The following is a 19,919-nucleotide window of genomic DNA, read 5'->3' as shown; positions in this document are numbered from 1 at the left end:
GATCCACCGTAGGGATGGTGCCAAGTTTCATCCAGACGTGAGGCTTGGCATTCAGACAAAATAGTTACATCTTGGTTTCATCAGACTAGATCATCTTGTTTCTTTAGGTGCTTTTTGTTAAACTCGGGCTGTCATGTGCTTTTTACTAAGGAGTGTTTTTATCTGGCCATTACCATAAAGGCCTGATTGGTGGAGTCCTGCGGAGATGGGATAGTTAACCTTCCAGAAGGACAACTATCTCCACAGAGGACCTCGGGAGCTCTGTCATTGACCATAGAGTTCTTGGTCACCTCCCTGATTAACCTCTTACATCTATGGTGGCGCTATTTCATTTTTGGATGAAAAACGTTCCCGTTTTAAACAAGATATTTTGTCACAAAAAGATGCTCGACTATGCATATAATTGCTACTGTTCGAAAGAAAACACTCTGACGTGTCCAGAAATACAAATATCTTCTCTGTGCGTGCCCTTTAACGTGAGCTTCAGGCAAAACCAAGATGAGATGGCATCCAGGAAATGACAAGGATTTTTGAGGCTCTGTTTGTCATGATCTCCTTATATGGCTGTGAACGCAAGAGGAATGAGTCTGCCCTTTCTGTCGTTTCCCCAAGGTGTCTGCAGCATTGTGACGTATTTGTAGGCAGATCATTGGAAGATTGACCATAAGAGACCACATTTACCACGTGTCCGCCCGGTGTCCTGCGCCGAAATTGGTGCGCAAAAGTCACCTGCCAGTATTTTTCCATGGGACACAGAGAGGGAAGCAAGCTTCCACGAACTGCATGTCAATGAAGAGATGTGAAAAAACACCTTGAGGATTGATTCCAAACAACGGAAAAACGGACACCTACAACGGAAAAAGTTTCACGTTGTAGGTGACTGCATTTTCGGTTCGTTTCGGTAGCCAGGCGCAATGTAGAAAACGGAACGATTTCTCCTACACACAGACGCTTTCAGGAAACACTGCGCATCTGGTATGTGGCTGGGAGTCTCCTCATTGAAAACATCAGAAGCTCTTCAAAGGTAAATGATTTTATTTATTTGGTTATCTGGCTTTTGTGAAAATGTTGCGTGCTACATGCTACACAAAATGCATTGCTAGCTTTGCATACTCTTACACAAATTAGTCAATTTCTATGGTTCAAAAGCATATTTTGAAAATCTGAGATGACAGTGTTGTTAAGAAAAGGCTAAGCTTGAGAGCAAACGCATTTTAATTTTATTTGCGATTTTCAGAAATCGTTAACGTTGCGTTATGCTAATGAGCCTGAGGCTTAGTCACGATCCCGGATCCGGGATGGGGAGTTTCAAGAAGTTAAGGCCCTTCCACGATTGCTCAGTTTGGCCAGGCGGCCAGCTCCAGGAAGAGTCTTAGTGGTTCCAAACTTCTTCCATTTAAGAATGATGGAGGCTTGTGACTTTCTTGGGGACTTTCAAACGCTGCAGAAATGTTTTGGTACCTTCCACAGATCTGTGCCAATACAATCCTGTTTCGGAGCTCTATGGACAATTTCTTCAACCTCATGGCATGGTTTTTGCTCTGACATGCACGGTTATCTATCTGAGGGTCCTTTTTATATAGACAGGTTGTGCCTTCACAAATCACGTCTAATCAATTGAATTTACCACAGGTGGACTCCAAATCAAGTTGTAGAAACATCAAGGATGATTAACGGACACAGGATGCACCCAAGCTCAATTTCAAGTCTCATCGCAAAGGGTCTAAATACTTAAAAGGAGTTGTACATTTTTTATACATTTAGACAAATTTCTAAAAACCTGTTTTCACTTTATCATTATGGGTATTGGGTGTAGATTGATGAGGAAAAACATTTATTTAATCCATTTTAGAATAAGGCTGTAAAGTAACAAAATGTGGAAAAAGTCATGGGGTCTGAATACTTTCCGAATTAACTGTATATTTTACACTTAACAAAAAAATATACAAATGCAACATGTAAGGTGTCACAATAAAAGATTCCAGAATTTTTCCATAAGCATAAAAATATTCTCAAATTTTACGCACAAACATGTTTACGTCCCCATTACTGAACATTTCTCCTTTGCCAAGATAATACATCCACATGACAGGTGTGGCATATCAAGGAGCTGATTAAACAGCATGATCATTACACAGGTGCACTTTGTGCAGGGGACAATTAAAGGCCACTAAAATGTGCAGTTTTGTCAAACACAATTCCACAAATGTCTCAAGTTGAGGGAGCGTGCAATTGGCATGCTGACTGCAGAAATGTCCACCAGAGCGGTTGCCAGAAAATGGAATGTTAATTTCTCTACCATAAGCAGCCTCAAACGTCATTTTAGAGAATTTGGCAATACGTCTAACCGGCCTCACAGCTGCAGACCACTTGTAACCCTACCCTTCCAGGACCTCCACATCCCGCTTCTTCACCTGCAGGATCGTCTGAAACCAGAGAATTTCTGTCTGTAATAAAAGCCCTTGTGGGGAAAAACTCATTCCGATTGGGCAGCCAGGTCCAGCCAGTCATGTGAAATCCATAGATTAGGGCCTAATGGAATTTAGAAATATAAAAACGCAACAATTAACAACTTTACTGAGTTGCAGTTCATATGAAGGAAATCAGTCAATTGAAATAAATTCAGCCCTAATCGATGGATTTCACATAACAGGGCAGGTGGGGAGCCAGGCCCAGCCAATCAGAATGAGTTTCCAGACAAAAGGGCTTTATTATGGCTGGTCTCAGACGATCTCCGGATTCAAACGTGCTCGTTCTGATATTTCTTACATTTTTCCTTTTTGGATTATGTGCCTATCGTTTTATATTGCTAGTTATTATTACCGCACTGTTGGAGCTATAAACACAAGCACTTCACTACACTAACGTCTGCAAGTCTGTGTACGCGACCAATAAACTTTGATAAACTCATATTTCAACCTAGGCCTAATGAGTCACTCAATAAATTGTACAGTTCACACTGTAGTGAACTGTACCTTTGTGTTGATTCCAGTTGGGGCAAATCTGATCAAACGTATTCATGGTGCCTGGACGACATAGTTGTTTACAAAACATTATCTGGGCTATAGGAAAGCCTTGGCCAATGACGCTCTATAGCAGTCCAAGTTCCAACAGTAGCAAAACAAGACATTCAAAATTAATATCAGCAGGGCAGTTAGCCTACATTTGGAACTTGGCAACACGTCTCAATTGCTTTGCTCTTCCTCTTATTCCTCTGTGTATGTTTGTGGGTCTATGGTGTTCAGCTCAGTTTGTTGATTTTGTTCGAGTACGCCTCAGTTTGTGTGTAGCCCAGATTCCCGGAGGGCGGCAGCTAGCCTAGGGGTTAGAGCATTGTGCCAGTTGCCAAAAGGTCGCTGGTTCCAATACCTGAGCCGACAATGTAAAAATCTGTTGATGAGCCCTTGAGCAAGGCACTTCACCCTAATTTGATCCTGGGGCACCGTACTACTATGGCTGAACCTGTAAAACAACATTTCACTGCACCTCTCCGGTGTTATTATTATTTTTTTTACTGTGGCTTCAGTGTCGTGCACCACTGTCCTTGGACTCTTTCTGCGAGCTAAAGCACAGTCCCCAATTTTCCCTCATTGTTTTCAGCACTGAGCAAATTACAGGTCTGCTGAGCACAAACTTGAACAATGTGAAAATTCTGTGCAACTTCCAGCACACGTTTACTGTGATCACTGAGGCTGTACCCACTTTAAGTTACAGTTTTGACAGTGGCCAAGTAGGCTTCTGTGGTTATTTGATCATAATGTAGGCCTACCAGGGTGGCCTACCATCAACAACAATGGAGAAAATGCATCCCATAACATTTTAACATGGATATATCTGTTCCATCATTCAGCCTACAGTAACACAATATTTGGTGTTAAATGTAGGCCTACATTCCATAATACGTTTTTTTTGGGGGGGGGAACCTACAGGGCTTGACATAACCCTGTTTATCCACTTGTCCTTCAGACAAGGAGGTGTTGTGTTTGATGCAAGAAACCACTTCCCATACCATTATTACAAATTATGCTACCCTCTCCCTATTGGCTACTTAGTTTATTTAAGCCCTTCTCAAAATAAAAGACTGGGCTTTTAAGACATAAAAAGCTCTTACCTGACTTGATTTTCAGGTCTAGAAATGTACACTTTTGTAATCACTCCCTTATTGCTGACTACAAACTATCTATAACTGGGCTAATAACTTAACTAGCAAAGGATATGAACAAAATGTGCACACATGGTTAAATTTAGCTCTGGCTTTGATCTCAAAACAAGTGCATCTACTCACTATTGCTCATGCTGTAACAGTCCAGTTCAAAGTAAATGGCACAGATCCATATGACAATGATCCATTTGTATATAGGCCTACTGCAGCTCTGATTGGTTATGCTGCACCAGTCTGTGTAGAATATGGGTGGAGTAGTGTGTCTGTCAATGCAATAGAATTCTACTCCTATGCGTTCTGCCTACAACACAATCTCTTGCATAGTTGGTTTTGTTTCAGTATGTCGCATTGAAATTGTCTAATATTGCGTTGATTCAAACACAATTGCCAGAGTAAAGGGAAACGTTGATAGTGTTAACAGGGAAAACTCTTTGAGTCAAGATCAAGCCGAGATCTACCACTCAGATATTTTTCTTTACATGACTTAAAAAAATAAGTCTATGAAACATTAACCAATTAAAAACAGTACTATAGCAATGAGGTTTGTGAAGTAACCTATTGGCCCAATACATTATCACTGCATATTGGATTTGCTTGAATTGCTCTGCCAATGGATTGTTCATTTTTGTAATTTATTTTTTATGTAGGCTATATGATCGCACCGCTAAAAGATCCGTTGTATTGCTTGTGAAGCACAGCTGAGTGAGCATACATTAAAATCATTAGCTTTTTATTTTCCTGGGCTGATGGTGCCTGCATCTGATGGTCAGTCTCAGGTGTGGGAGAGAGCAGCAGACTGAACATCCCTCTGCTCTCCCTTTCCTCCACGGATTAAAAAAGGACACTGATGACAAAACTCGAGTCGCACCGCATTACTTCTGCGTCATGCATAAATTAAAGTTCTTACTCCTATGAACAGAGAAAGTGAAATATTCCTAGATATTAATACCCAAGCCGCTAATAAAACCAACTCAAGCCTATCCATACACTTTCCTTCTCATTCATTAAGGCTGCAGTGCTTGTTCTAGCTCTGAGTAGAAATAGGAACGTGCATTTATGGCTTATAAAATTGTATAATACAAAGTATTGACAAGTTCTTACTCAGCACTAAACATGAACTCACTCAAACAGAAGTGCTTTGTTGTATTCGTTGAAAGTCTCTCATCAGTTTTAAAACCTTACAGTATCAACTTTGCTGTAGCTTTCCATTATACCTGCTACGTTACTGCAGACATGGTAATCTGAGCTTGAGGTTGACCGATTAAATCGGAATGGCCAATTAATTAGGGCCGATTTCAAGTTTTCATAGCAATCGGTAATCAGCATTTATGGACACCGATTATGGCCGATTACATTGCACTCCCCGAGGAGACTGCGTGGCAGGCTGACCACCTGTTATGCGAGTGCTGCAAGGAGCCAAGGTAAGTAGCTAGCTAGAATTAAACTTGTCTTTATAAAACACAATCAATCTTCACATAATCACTAGTTAACTACACATGGTTGATGAGATTACTAGTTTATCCAGCTTGTCCTGCGTTGCATATAATCGATGCCTGTTAATTTATCATCAAATCATAGCCTACTTCGCCAAATAGGTGATGATTTAACAAGCGCATTCGCGAAAAAAAATCCCTGTCGTTGCACAATGTGTGTACCTAACTATAAACATGAATGCCTTTCCTAAAATCAATACACATTTTTAAACCTGCATATTTAGTTAATATTGCCTGCTAAAATTAATTTTTTTTAACTAGGGAAATTGTGTCACTTCTTGCGTTCTGTGCAAGCAGAGTCAGGGTATATGCAGCAGTTTGGGCTGCCTGGCTCGGTTCGAACTGTGTGAAGACCATTTATTCCTAACAAAGACCGTAATTAATTTGCCAGAATTGTACATAATTATGGACATAACATTGAAGGTTGTGCAATGTAACAGCAATATTTAGACTCAGGGATGCCACCTGTTAGATAAAATACGGAATGGTTCCGTATTTCATTGAAAGAATAAACGTTTTGTTTTCTAAATGAGTGTTTCCGGTTTTGACCATATTAACTACGTAAGGCTCGTATATCTGTGTTATATTATAATTAAGTCTATGATTTGATAGCATTCATTCAAACAGCACTCCTACATTTGCCAGCAGCACTTCGCTGTGCTTCAAGCATTGTGCTGTTTATGACTAGCCTATCAACTCCCGAGATTAGGCTGGCAATACTATAGTTCCTATAAGAATTTCCATTAGTCAAAGGTATATGAAATACAAATGGTATAGAGAGAAATAGTCCTATAATAACTACAACCCAAAACTTACCTGGGAATATTGAAGACTCATGTTAAAACGAAACACCAGATTTCATATGTTCTCATGTTCTGAGCAAGGAACTGAAACGTTAGCTTTTTTACATAGTACACATTGCACTTTTACTTCCTTCTCCAACACTTTGTTTTTGCATTATTTAAACCAAAATGAACATTATTTATTTGAGACTAAATTGATTTTATTGATGTATTATGTTATGTTATTATAAAGGTGTTCATTCAGTATTGGTGTAATGGTCATTATATATAAAAAATAAAATAAATATCAGCCAATTAAATTGGTATCATCTTTTTTAGGTCCTCCAATAATATCGGTGTTGAAAATCATAAAATCGGTCGACCTCTAATCTGAGCGATCCAATTGGCCAGTGGAAGGCATAATAGTGCACTTGATATGCTCTCCGAGCCCGCCGAGGAGGCAGAGTTTGTGCCTTCAGCCACATGAAATGGTTAAAAATGGCAACAGTTTGCCTACCCCGCGTGCAGGGCACCTGAAATTGGGTGCACCTACCACTAAAAAAAATAAAGCTTTATCATTGGGTTTTTTGCAGAAATATTTGTTGATCGACTAGGCATGCTTTGGAGATCGACCGGTTGGTGACCGCTGCTCTAGAAAGTGTAGTGAAGTTAAATTGCGCGTTTCTCTCAGTGGACTGATATTTCCTTGTTCTGCGCAGCAGTCCCAGGGGAGCTGTGTGGCGGTATCGAGCTAGGGGTAACATTTCTCCAGCTTCTGTGCCAGCTGAACCACCTCGTATCAACCCTTGTCGCATGTCCCTGCAGGGTCCCACCGACAGAAGACTAGGGGGCATAAATGCCATGTCTCTCCATTGGAAGTTGAAGGACCGCTGGATAGGAGAATGCAGCTTGGGCTTCTTCGAACCCTTTTTCATTATTAGCATGATCACAGTTCCCAGGCGTATGTGCTGTATGCCCAGAGTGGGTGTCTAAATTGTATTAGGATGATCTCCTCTGGATCGGAGCCATGCAATGACATAAGGGAGATCTGGGCACCATCTGTGCTCCTGTCCGTGACAGGCATTTAAGTGTTTGCCCTCCTCACTACCAACTGGGCACATATACACACACACACAGTTGAAGTTGGAAGGGCTGGAGTCATTAAAACTTATTTTTCAACCACTCCACAAATCTCTTTTATGGCTGCTGTCCCTGTACAGGGATGAAAATCAGCAAAATTCCAGAGCGCCAACTAATAGTGCTCCATACAACTCAAACTTTCATTAAAACACACATGCCGGGTACTCAATTAAAGCTACACTCGTTGTGAATCTAGCCAACATGTCAGATTTGTAAAATGCTTTTCGGCGAAAGCATGAGAAGCTATTATCTGATAGCATGCAGCCCCCAGAAACACACGAAGGGGACGTAAACAAAAAAAATATCGTAGCCGGCGCTACACAAAACGCAGAAATAAAATAAAACATTCATTACCTTTGACGAGCTTCTTTGTTGGCACTCCTATATGTCCCATAAACATCACAATTGGGTCTTTTTTTCGATTAAAATCGGTCCATGTATGCCCAAAATGTCCATTTATGAACACAGTCAAATCCAGGAAAAACACTGTTTCAAAACGCAACGTCACTTTTTTTAAATTACAAAAGTTGCCTATAAACTTTGACAAAACACTTCAAACTACTTTTGTAATCCAACTTTAGGTATTAGTAAACGTTAATAAGCGATCAAATTGATCACGGGGCGATCTGTATTCAATAGCTGCAAGTTTGGAAATCGTCGTCCATTTTCTTCCTTTCATAACTTCCTGCTGTGTACTCGACGACAGAATGTGCCTATTACTCATCTGACCAAGGATTAACTTCAATACAATTCACAACACTGGCGACATTGTGTGGAAGCTGTAGGAACTGTAAACCGGTCGCTATTTATTTTACCTTGCCATAGACAACACAGAGACTGGAGGATTGATATTTTTTTCTTCGAAAATGAACAGGTTTCCTTGAGATTTTGACTCCGACACACGTTCTGTTATAGTCACAGACGTCATTTAACCAGTTTTAGAAACTTGTGTTTTCTATCCACACATACTAATCATATGCATATACTATATTCCTGGCATGACAAGCAGGACGTTGAAATGTTGCGCGATTTTTAACAAAAAGCAGCATCCTTAATTAACCTTATGGCTGCATCCATTGTTCACAATTTCCATCTGAAGAATACCCTAATCTAACTGCCTGTAGCTCAGCCTCAGAGGCAAGGATATGCATATTCTTGGTATCATTTGAATGGAAACATTCTTGAAGTTTGTGGAAATGTTAATTGAATATAACAGTAGATCTGGTGTTAGAAAAGAGAAAGAACATTCGTTTTCTGTTTTTTTATTGTTGTAGCATCATCTTTCACATGTACTAGAATAGCCACACAGTCAGATAGGATGCTGGAGATAATTTTAATGAACACCACTGGAGGTAGAGTGGGCAGCTTGGCACCGGGGGCTCCCAGTCAGTCACTATCACTGTGAAAGAAAACATTTAAAAAAAATGTATTGTATGAGCTTTTATCATCACATAAAATAAACATATGTATTGTATAGAGCAGAGGGAACAGTCATTCAGATGAAGTGTTGTTCCATTCAACTCCGGCCATTGTTGTGGGCCTGCCCTCCCCTGAACAGCACCCAATGGCTATTTCATATGGAAATGGAGAGGAGTAGCAGGCGCAGCAGGCGCAGCAGCGGCCATGTGTGTTTTCTGTTCTACTCCATTCCATTTGAATAAAAAAAATTGAAAATATATATACACCCACTGCTCAAAAAATAAATAAAGGGAACACTAAAATAACATCCTAGATCTGAATGAATGAAATATTCGTATTAAATACTTTTTTATTTACATAGTTGAATGTGCTGACAACAAAACAAAAAGAAATCACACAAAAATTTGATTTCCATTGATAATTTATCAACCCATGGAGGTCTGGATTTGGAGTCACACTCAAAATTAAAGTGGAAAACCACACTACAGGCTGATCCAACTTTGATGTAATGTCCTTAAAACAAGTCAAAATGAGGCTCAGTAGTGTGTGTGGCCTCCACGTGCCTGTATGACCTCCCTACAACGCCTGGGCATGCTCCTGATGAGGTGGCGGATGGTCTCCTGAGGGATCTCCTCCCAGACCTGGACTAAAGCATCTGCCAAATCCTGGATAGTGTGGTGCAACGTGGCGTTAGTGGATGGAGCAAGACACGATGTGCCAGATGTGCTCAATTGGATTCAGGTCTGGGGAACGGGCGGGCCAGTCCATAGCATTAATGCCTTCCTCTTGCAGGAACTGCTGACACACTCCAGCCACATGAGGTCTAGCATTAGGGAGGAACCCAGGGCCAACCACACCAGCATATGTTCTCACAAGGGGTCTGAGGATCTCATCTCGGTACCTAATGGCAGTCAGGCTACCTCAGGCGAGCACATGGAGGGCTGTGCGGCCCCACACCATGACTGACCCACCACCAAACCAGTCATGCTGGAGGATGTTGCAGGCAGCAGAATGTTCTCCACGGCGTCTCCAGCCTGTCACATGTGCTCAGTGTGAACCTGCTTTCATCTGTGAAGAGCACAGGGCGCCAGTGGCAAATTTGCCAATCTTGATGTTCTCTGGCAAATGCCAAACATCCTGCACGGTGTCGGGCTGTAAGCACAACCCCCACCTGTGGACGTCGGGCCCTTGTAGACTGTTTCTGACCGTTTGAGCAGACACATGCACATTTGTGGCCTGCTGGAGGTCATTTTGCAGGGCTCTGGCAGTGCTCCTCCTGCTCCTCCTTGCACAAAGGCGGAGGTAGCGGTCCTGCTGCTGGGTTGTTGCCCTTCTACGGCCTCCTCCACATCTCCTGATGTACTGGTCTGTCTCCTGGTAGCGCCTTCATTCTCTGGACACTACGCTTACAGACACAGCAAACCTTCTTGCCACATCTCGCATTGATGTGCCATCCTGGATGAGCTGCACTACCTGAGCCACTTGTGTGGGTTGTAGACTCCGTCTCATGCTACCACTAGAGTGAGAGCACCGCCAGCATTCAAAAGTGACCAAAACATCAGCCAGGAAGCATAGGAACTGAGAAGTGGTCTGTTGTCATCACCTGCAGAAACACTCCTTTATTGGGGGTGTCTTGCTAATTGCCTATAATTTCCACCTGTTGTCTATTCCATTTGCACAACAGCATGTGAAATTTATTGTCAATCAGTGTTGCTTCCTAAGTGGACATTTTGATTTCGCAGAAGTGTGATTGACTTGGAGTTACATTGTGTTGTTTAAGTGTTCCCTTTATTTTTTTGAGCAGTGTATATCTGACATGGAATATATATATATATAAAATACTTAAACAAACCAACACACACACACTTCATTGCAATATACATATATACACACACACTTCATAAAACGGCATTAGCACTTACCCTGTCCTTGCAGAAACAGCTCCGCTGTTCCTGTTTGAATCATAACACAAAGATTCCTCAAACAAAAAAAATCTGTCTCACTTTCATCACTTTAGACTGACTTCGCTTTTCCTGATTTATTCGCCATGATATCTTCAATGAAATCGTTGAAAATACAACTTTCCGAAATACTGCTGCGCGTAACAAGAGTCACAGCAAGTCCTCTGATAGTCAAGGCGAGAATGGATTTCCTTACGCGTGCATTTATAAACAAGGAATGGTGGTCCAACCCAAAACCATTACATACTGGCGTTTACCTCAGCTCATTGGCTATATACCCAGCTAGATTTCAAGACGAACTGTGGTCATTGGGCAGAAATAGTCAATCAATGAAGCTTTGCTAAAATTATTGGTGCGCAAGGAAGTAATTGCTCGTTGTCTTCAAATCAGTTCACGTCGGTCAATACTCCCCGCAAAAAGAAAATGACGTTTGGCTGTTGCAAACATCCAGAGTAATGCACTGAAAACAACCATGACGATATAAACGATTGTTTACGGTGTGTAATTGCGTCGAATGCTCCGTAAAAAAAATATCTATAGAGATTGAATTCACGGCACAAATGGTGAACAAAATGTTTCAATTTAGGCTATAAAAATGGATTTTATCAAGAACACATCACTTTATTTGATCACTGGCACCCTCAGGAAGAGATAAGAGCAAGATATCAGAATGTAAGTCATAATTTTACTGTCAGATGTGAATGTGTAAAAACTGTCATGGCGGAAAATGTTTGTTGTTGATTGCTCTTCTCAAACAAAAGCATGGTATTTGTTCTCTGTAATAGCTATTTTAAATCGGAAAACGTAGTTTGATTACCAAGACTAATATTTTTAAGGATGTAAGACTCTTGCATTGTCAAGAATGTTGAATGTGTCGATGTTGTATTTTTAGTTTTAGTCACTCTGAAATTTCCCCTGATGTTGATCCCTGTACAGGGATCGCAGCCATAAGAGGTTTTAAACTATAGTTTTGGCAAGTCAGTTAGGACATATACTTTGTGCATGACAAGTCATTCTTCCAACAATTGTTTACAGAGATCAATTCACTGTATCACAATTCCAGTGTGTCAGTAGTTTACATACACGAAGTTGGCTGTGCTTTTAAAAAGCTTGGAACATTTCAGAAAATTATGTCATGGCTTCAGAAGCTTCTGATAGGCTAATTTACATACAACATTTGATTCAATTGCAGTTGTACCTGTGGATGTATTTCAAGGCCTCCTTCAAACTCAGTGCCTCTTCGCTTGACATCATGGGAAAAAAAAAGAAAATCAGCCAAGACCTCAGAAAAAAAAACAATTGTAGACCTCCACAAGTCTGCTTCATCCTTGGGAGCAATTTCCAAATGCCTGAAGGTACCATGTTCATCTGTACAAACAGTAGTACGCAAGTATAAACACCATGGGACCACGCAGCAGTCATACCACTCAGGAAGGAGACACGTTGTCCCCTAGAGATGAACGTACTTAGGTGCGAAAAGTGTAAATCAATCCCAGGACTACAGCAAAGGACTTTGTGAAGATGCTGGAGGAAACAGGTACAAAAGCATCTATAACCACAGCAAAACGAGTCCTACATAGACATAAGCTGAAAGGCCGCTCAGCAAGGAAGCAGCCACTGCTCCAAAACAGCCATAAAAAAATCCAGACTACGGTTTGCAACTACACATGGGGACAAAGATTGTACTTTTTGGAGAAATATCCTCTGGTCTGATGAATCAAAAATAGAACTGTTTGGCCATAATGACCATCGTTGTGTTTGGAGGGAAAAGGGGGAGGCTCGCAAGCCGAAGAACACCATCCCAACCGTGAAGCAAGGGGGTGGCAGCATCATGTTGTGGGGGTGCTTTGCTGCAGGAGGGCTTAGTGCACTTCAATATATCCACATGATGCCATCTATTTTGAAGCTACATCTCAAGACATCAGTCAGGAAGTTAAAGCTTGGTTGCAAATGGGTCTTCCAAATGGACAATGACCCCAAGCACACTTCCAAAGTTGTGGAAAAATGGCTTAAGGACAACAAAGTCAAGGTATTGGAGTGGCCATCACAAAGCCCTGACCTCAATCCTATAGAAAATTTGTGGGGAGATCTGAAAAAGCAAGGAGGTCTACAAACCTGACTCAGTTACACCAGCTCTGTCAAGAGGAGTGGGCCAAAATGCACCCAACTTATTGTGAGAAGCTTGTGGAAGGCTACCCAAAACATTTGAGCTAAGTTAAACAATTTAAAGGCAATGCTACCAAACACTAATGGAGTGCATGTAAACGTCTGACCTACTGGGAATGTGATGAAAGAAAGAAATAATTCTCTACACTTTATTTTAAGAATGTGAAATGTCAGAATAATCAGTGATCCTAACAGACCTAATTCAGGGAATTTTTACTCAGATTAAATGTCAGGAATTGTGAAAAGCTGAGTTTAAATGCATTTGGCTAAGGTGTATGTAAACTTCTGACTTCAACTGTATATAAATAAACCCACCGATTCATTTTAACCGCTCACTCACTACCCAGTGACAGTTGCAATTTTGTACGAAGACAGTCTTCACCTGGAACCAATCGGCTCTTATATCTGTATTGACAAACAGAGGGTTGCCAGTTGACGTACGACACCTCCTGGCGGATATGTTGGAAGACCACTGCATCAATTTGACACAGTGATTAACCCAAGCTGCATGATAAAAATGCCTAAAACTAGTTGAGCCATTGCCAGTCAATTTCTGTGCAGTATTTGGCTGTTCTAACAAGGCTGAAACACCAAGGAGATATGACTCAAGACCTGTCAGACAAGAGAAGGGAGGGAAAATGGTTTTGCCCATCAGAATCTGGAGGATGACCTAGGGTCTGCTCCAATAATTTCATCACTTGTAAGTCTGATCAATTCCCAGTTTAGCTGTTATGCTAATATTACCTTGGCAGATCATTTGAGTTAGCCTGCACACAATGTTCATGTAGCTTTACTTAAAATAGAGGACTTCTATAATTGCATCATTTAACCAATGAGTCAGTGTGACTTCACCCTGGCCCCCAACAACCCATCCAGAAAAGGGAAGGCATACAGGCCTCCATTGCTCTACTGTACAGCGCTAAATGTTAACATGACAGAAATAAGCTATCAAAGAGGATGACTGCGTGACATGAATACGACAGTAGGCTAAGCTTGAATAACATACAGCATCTTATGCATTTATGTATAGGCTTATAGCACACAATATGATTTTGTAATGCTATAGTATAGATGTACACTGAGTGCACAAAACAGGAACACCAGCTCTTACCATGACAGACTGACCAGGTCTGGATGTTTAAACCTTAATACAATTGAAACATGGAGTGTGTATGTGTGCCATTCAGAGGGTGAATTGGCAAAACAAAATATTTAAGTGCCTGTGAACGGGGTATGGTAGTAGGTGCCTGGCGCACCAATTTGAGTGTGTCAAGAACCGCAATGCTGCTGTGTTTTTCCACGCGCAACAGTTTGTGTGTATGATTACTGCTAGCTAAGATTTAGAAAGTATGATGTTAAATCAAAGCTACTGTAGGTATAATGTGATTTGAGGTAATTTTATCTGTGGTCAATGACCTTGAGCCCTTCTTGGATGGGCACTTCTAATGTAACTATGGCAGCACCCAAGGGGCTAGAATTTTAGATATCTACCCTTAAACTTGGCGGTGACGTAGTGTCCCCATGAGTGACAGAACATGGAGCCAGTCACTGTATTTTCCGCTGGCTTGCCCCACCACAGAAAGCAGGCGTGAGATCCGGGCTCGTCGCAAGCAGAACACTGACATTCCTGTCTTGCAGAAATCAGCTATACTGCTCGTTCTGTGCATGGTGGCATTGTTATGCTGGAGGGTCATGTCAGGATGAGCCTGCAGGAAGGGTACCACATGAGGGAGGATGATGTCTTCCCTGTAACCCACAGCGTTGAGATTGCCTGCAGTGACAAGCTCAGTCCGTTGATGCTGTGACACACCGCCCAAGACCATGATGGAGTACAGGCCTCGGTGTAACACTCATTCCTTACAAGCCCTCATTCCAGCCTCTCGCGGACAGTGTGAGCACTGATGGAGGGATTGTGCGTTCCTGGTGTAACTCGGGCAGTTGTTGCCATCCTGTACCTGTCCTGGTGTAATGTTCCTCATGTACCAATCCTGTGCAGGTGTTACACGTGGTCTGTCACTGCGAGGACAATCAGATGTCCGTCGCGTTGTCTTAGGCATCTCACAGTACGGACATTGCAATTTATTGCCCTGGCAACGTCTGCAGTTCTCATGCCTTCTTGCAGCATGCCTAAGGCACGTTCACGCAGATGAGCAGGAACCCTGGGCATCTTTCTTCTGGTGTTTTACAGAGTCAGTAGAAAGGCCTCTTTAGTGTCCTAAGTTTTCATAACTGTGACCTTAATTGCCTACCGTCTGTAAGCTGTTAGTTTCTTAACGACCGTTCCACAGGTGCATGTTCATGAATTGTTTGTGGTTCACTGAACAAGCATGGGAAACAGTGTTTAAACCCTTTACAATGAAGACATGTATAGTTCTTTGGATTTTTACAAATTATCTTTGAAAGACAGTCCTGAAAAAGGGATGTTTCACACACACTGTTTTTTCTTTATTTTCTACATTGTAGAATAATAGAAGACATCAAAACTATGAAATAACATTTGGAATCATGTGGTAACCAAAAGGGTTAAATCACAATAAATGTTAGATTTTTCAAAGTAGACAACCTTTGCACACTCTGGATTCTCTCAACCAGCTTCACCTGAAATGCTTTTCCAGTCTTGGAGTTCCCGCATATGCTGAGCACTTGTTGGCTGCTTTTCCTTCACTCTGCAGTCCAACACATCCCAAGCCATCTCAATTGGGTTGAGGTCGGCTGATTGTGGCAACTAGGTCATCTGATGCAGAACGCCATCACCCTCCTTCTTGGTCAAATAGCCCTAACATAGGCTGAAGGTGTTTTTTTGAGTCATTGTCCTGTGGGAAAACAAATGATAGTCCCACTAAGTGCAAACCAGATGAGATGGCGTAATGCTGCAGAATGTTGTTGTAGCCATGCTGGTTACAACAGAACTCCTTGTCGATGGTTCACAGTGGGAACCACACGCAGAGATCATCCGTTCACCTACTCGGCGTCTTGCAAAGACAGCAGTTGGAACAAAACAACTCAGATTTGGAATAATCAGACCAAGAGGACAGATGTCCACCGGTCTAATGTCCATTGCATGTGTTTCTTGGCCCAAGCAAGTCTCTTATTACTGGTATCCTTTAGTAGTGGTTTCTTTGCAGCAAATCAACCGCGAAGGCCTGATTCATTCTGAACAGTTGAAATGTGTCTGTTACTTGAACTCTGAAGCATTTATTTGGGATGCAATCTGAGGTGCAGTTAACTAATGAACACTGGGTCTTCCTTTCCTGTGGTGGTCCTCATGAGAGTCAGTTTCATTAGAGCTTGATGGTTTTTGCAACTGCACTTAGAGAAACTTTGAAAGTCAATCTGGAAAATTTAAAGAACTAACCTTCATGTCTTAAAGTAATGTTGGACTGTTGTTTGTCTTTGCTTATTTTAACTGTTCTTGCCATAATATGGACTTGGTCTTTTACCAAATAGGGCTCTCTTCTGTATACCACCCATACCTTGTCACAACACAACTGATAGGCTCAAAGGCATTAAGAACTACATACATTCTACAAATGAACTTTTAACAAGGCACACCTGTTAACTGAAACCATCCCAGCTGACTACCTGATGAAGCCGTTAGAGAGAATGCCAAAAGTGTGCAAAGCTATCATCAAGGCAACGGGTGGCTACATTGAAGAATCTCAATTATATATTTGATTTTTTTTTGGTTACTACATGATTCCATGTGTTAGTTTGTAGTTTTGATGTCTTCACTATTATTTTACAATGTAGAAAATAGTAAAAATAAACCTTGGAAGGTGTGTAGGTGTCCAAACGTTTGACTGGAAATTTAGAGGTCGACCAATTATGATTTTTAACTATAACAATACTGAATGAACACTTACTCTAACTTAATATAATGCATGAATAAAAACTATTTAGTCTCAAATAAATAATGCAACATGTTCAATTTGGTTTAAATAACCGTGTTGGAGAAGTAAAAGTGCAATATGTGCCATGCAACGTTTAAATTCCTTGCTCAGAACATGAGAACATATGAAAGCTGGTGGTTCAATATTCCCCGTTAAGTTTTAGGTTGTAGTTTTTATTGGAATAATGATGCGACGACTATTTCTCTCTATACCATTTGTACTTCATATACCTTTGACTATTGTATGTTTTTATAGGCACTATAGTATTGTCAGCCTAATCTCGGGTGTTGATAGGCTTGAAGTCATAAACAGCGCTGTGCTTCAAGCATTGCTAAGAGCTGCTTGCAAATGCAGGAAAGGGCTGTTTGAATTAATGCTTATGAGCCTGCTGCTGCCTACCACCGCTCAGTCAGACTGCTCTATGAAATCATAGACTTAATTATAATAAACACACAGAAACACAAGCCTTACGTCATTAATATGGTCAAATCCAGAAACTATCATTTCAAAAACAAGACGTGTATTCTTTCAGTGAAATAGAGAACCATTCCGCATTTTAGCAAATGGGTGGCAACCCTAAATCTAAATAGTGCTGTTACATTGCACAACCTTCAATGTCATAATTATGTAAAATTCTGGCAAATTGGTTCCCAGTTTGCAACGAGCCAGGCGGCCCAAACTGTTGCAAATACCCTGACTCTGCTTGCACTGAACTCAAGAGAAGTGATAATTTCCCTAGTTAATATTGCCTTCTAACATGCATTTCTTTTAACTAAATATGCAGGTTTAAAAAAATATGTCTGTATGTATTGATATTTTTTTTATATATTTTTTTACCTTTATTTAACCAGGCAAGTCAGTTAAGAATAAATTCTTATTTTCAATGACGGCCTGGGAACAGTGGGTTAACTGCCTGTTCAGGGGCAGAACGACAGATTTTGTACCTTGTCAGCGCTGGGGTTTGAACTCTCAACCTTCCGGTTACTAGTCCAACCGCTCTAACCACTAGGCTACACTGCCGCCCCATATTAAGAAAGGCATTGAAGAAAGGCATTGATGTTTAGGCAAACATTGTGCTTTTTTTGTTAAATCACCCATTTGCAAAGTTGAAGTAGGCTGTGATTCAATGATAAATTAAAAGGCACTGCATTGGTTAAATGCAACGCAGGAAAAGCTCGTTAACCTAGTAATATCAACCATGTGTAGTTAACTAGTGATTGTAAAAAAAAAAAATTATACAAAGTTTAATGCTAGCTAGTAACTTATCTTAGCTCCTTGCAGCCACAAGGTCCTTTTGACGCTGCAATCACGTAACAGGGTCAGCCTGCAACGCAGTTTCCTTGTGGATTGCAAAGTAATCGGCCATAATCGGTGTCCAAAAAGGCTTGAAATCGGTCGACCTCTATACATTATACACAAATGTGGACACCTCTTCAAATTGGTGGATTCAGCTACTTCTGCCACACCTTTCGCTGATATGTGTATAAAATCAAGTACAAAGCCATGTAATCTCCATAGACAAACATTCGCAGTAGAATAGCCTTACTGAAGAGCTCAGTGACATTCAATGTGGCGCCATCATAGGGTGGCACCTTTCCAACAAGTTAGTTCCTCAAGTTTCTGCCCTGCTAGAGCTTTTCAGGTCAACTGTAAGTTCTGTTATTGTGAAGTGGAAACATATAGGAGAAACAACAGCTCAGCTGCGGAGTGGTAGGCCAAACAAGCTCACAGAATGGGACCGGCGAGAGCTGAAGCACGTAGAAATAGTCCGTCAGTTGCAACACTCCAAACTGCCACTGGAAGCAACGTCAGCACATGGTCGAACAGCCACACACAAACCTAAGACCACCACGCGCAATGCCAAGCGTATGCTGGAGTGGTGTAAAGCTCACTGCAATTGGAAAAGCGTTCTCTGGAGTGATGAATCACAATTTACCAATTTTTTTTTTTACATTTAACCTTTATTTAACTAAGTCAGTTAAGAACAAATTCTTATTTACAAAGACAGCCTACTGGATCTAGGTTTGACGGATGCCAGGAGAACGCTAACTGTCCCAATGCATAGTGCCAAATGTAAAGTTTGGTGGATAATGGTCTGTGGACGTTTTTCATGGTTCGTGCTAGGCCCATTAGTTTCAGTATAGGGAAATCCTAACGCTAATTCATGCAATGACATTCTAGACAATTCTGTGCTTCCAACTTTGTGGCAACAGTTTGTGGGAAGCCCTTTCCTGTTTCAGCATGACAATGCCCCCGTGCACAAAGCGAGGTCCATACAGAAATGGTTTGTTGAGATCGGTGTGGAAGAACTTGACTGGCCTGCACAGAGCCCTGAACTTAACTCAATTGAACACATTTGGGATGAATTGGTACGGCAACTGCGAGTCAGGCCTAAATCGCCCAACATCAGCTGTATCACATCCGACCCTGATTGTGAGTCCCATAGGTCGGCACACCATTGGCCCAGCATCGTCCGGGTTTGGCCATCATTGTAAATAAGAATGTCTTAACTGACTTGCCTAGTTAAATATATAAATAAAATAAAGCAGTGCCCGACCTCACAAATTCTTGGGGACTTGCTTCCATTCAGCCACATGGCAATGTTCCAACATCGAGTGGACAGCCATTCTATTAGTGGAGGCTGTTGTAGAAGGGGGACCTATTCCATATTAATGCCTATGATTTTGTTTTAAGGTGTGTGGCTCTCCATCCATTCCCGGTTCAGAATATACATTATTCAGTCATGGCATACTTAATTTAATAACTATCGACGAGGGAAAACCGAATATCCAATATAAAACTAATATTATCTCGGTGAAAAAAAAAATTGATTCTACAAAGTGAATCTGAAGACTTGGTTCCGACTCAAGACAACACATAACGGCATACAAGGCTCTGCTTCATGA

General features: G+C 41.3%; 1 protein-coding gene across 2 annotated transcripts in view; it reads right to left on the bottom strand.

Moving 5' to 3' along the window:
- kcnab2a (potassium voltage-gated channel subfamily A regulatory beta subunit 2a) overlaps nucleotides 1–19,919 on the bottom strand; it is a 143,634-nt gene that overhangs the window by 122,800 nt on the left and 915 nt on the right. The window lies entirely within an intron of this gene.

This window comes from Oncorhynchus masou, chromosome 5 (assembly GCF_036934945.1).
Source record: "Oncorhynchus masou masou isolate Uvic2021 chromosome 5, UVic_Omas_1.1, whole genome shotgun sequence".
Classification (NCBI taxonomy): domain Eukaryota; kingdom Metazoa; phylum Chordata; class Actinopteri; order Salmoniformes; family Salmonidae; genus Oncorhynchus; species Oncorhynchus masou.
Note: the sequence above shows the minus strand (reverse complement) of the source record. Positions and strands in the feature narration are given on the sequence as shown.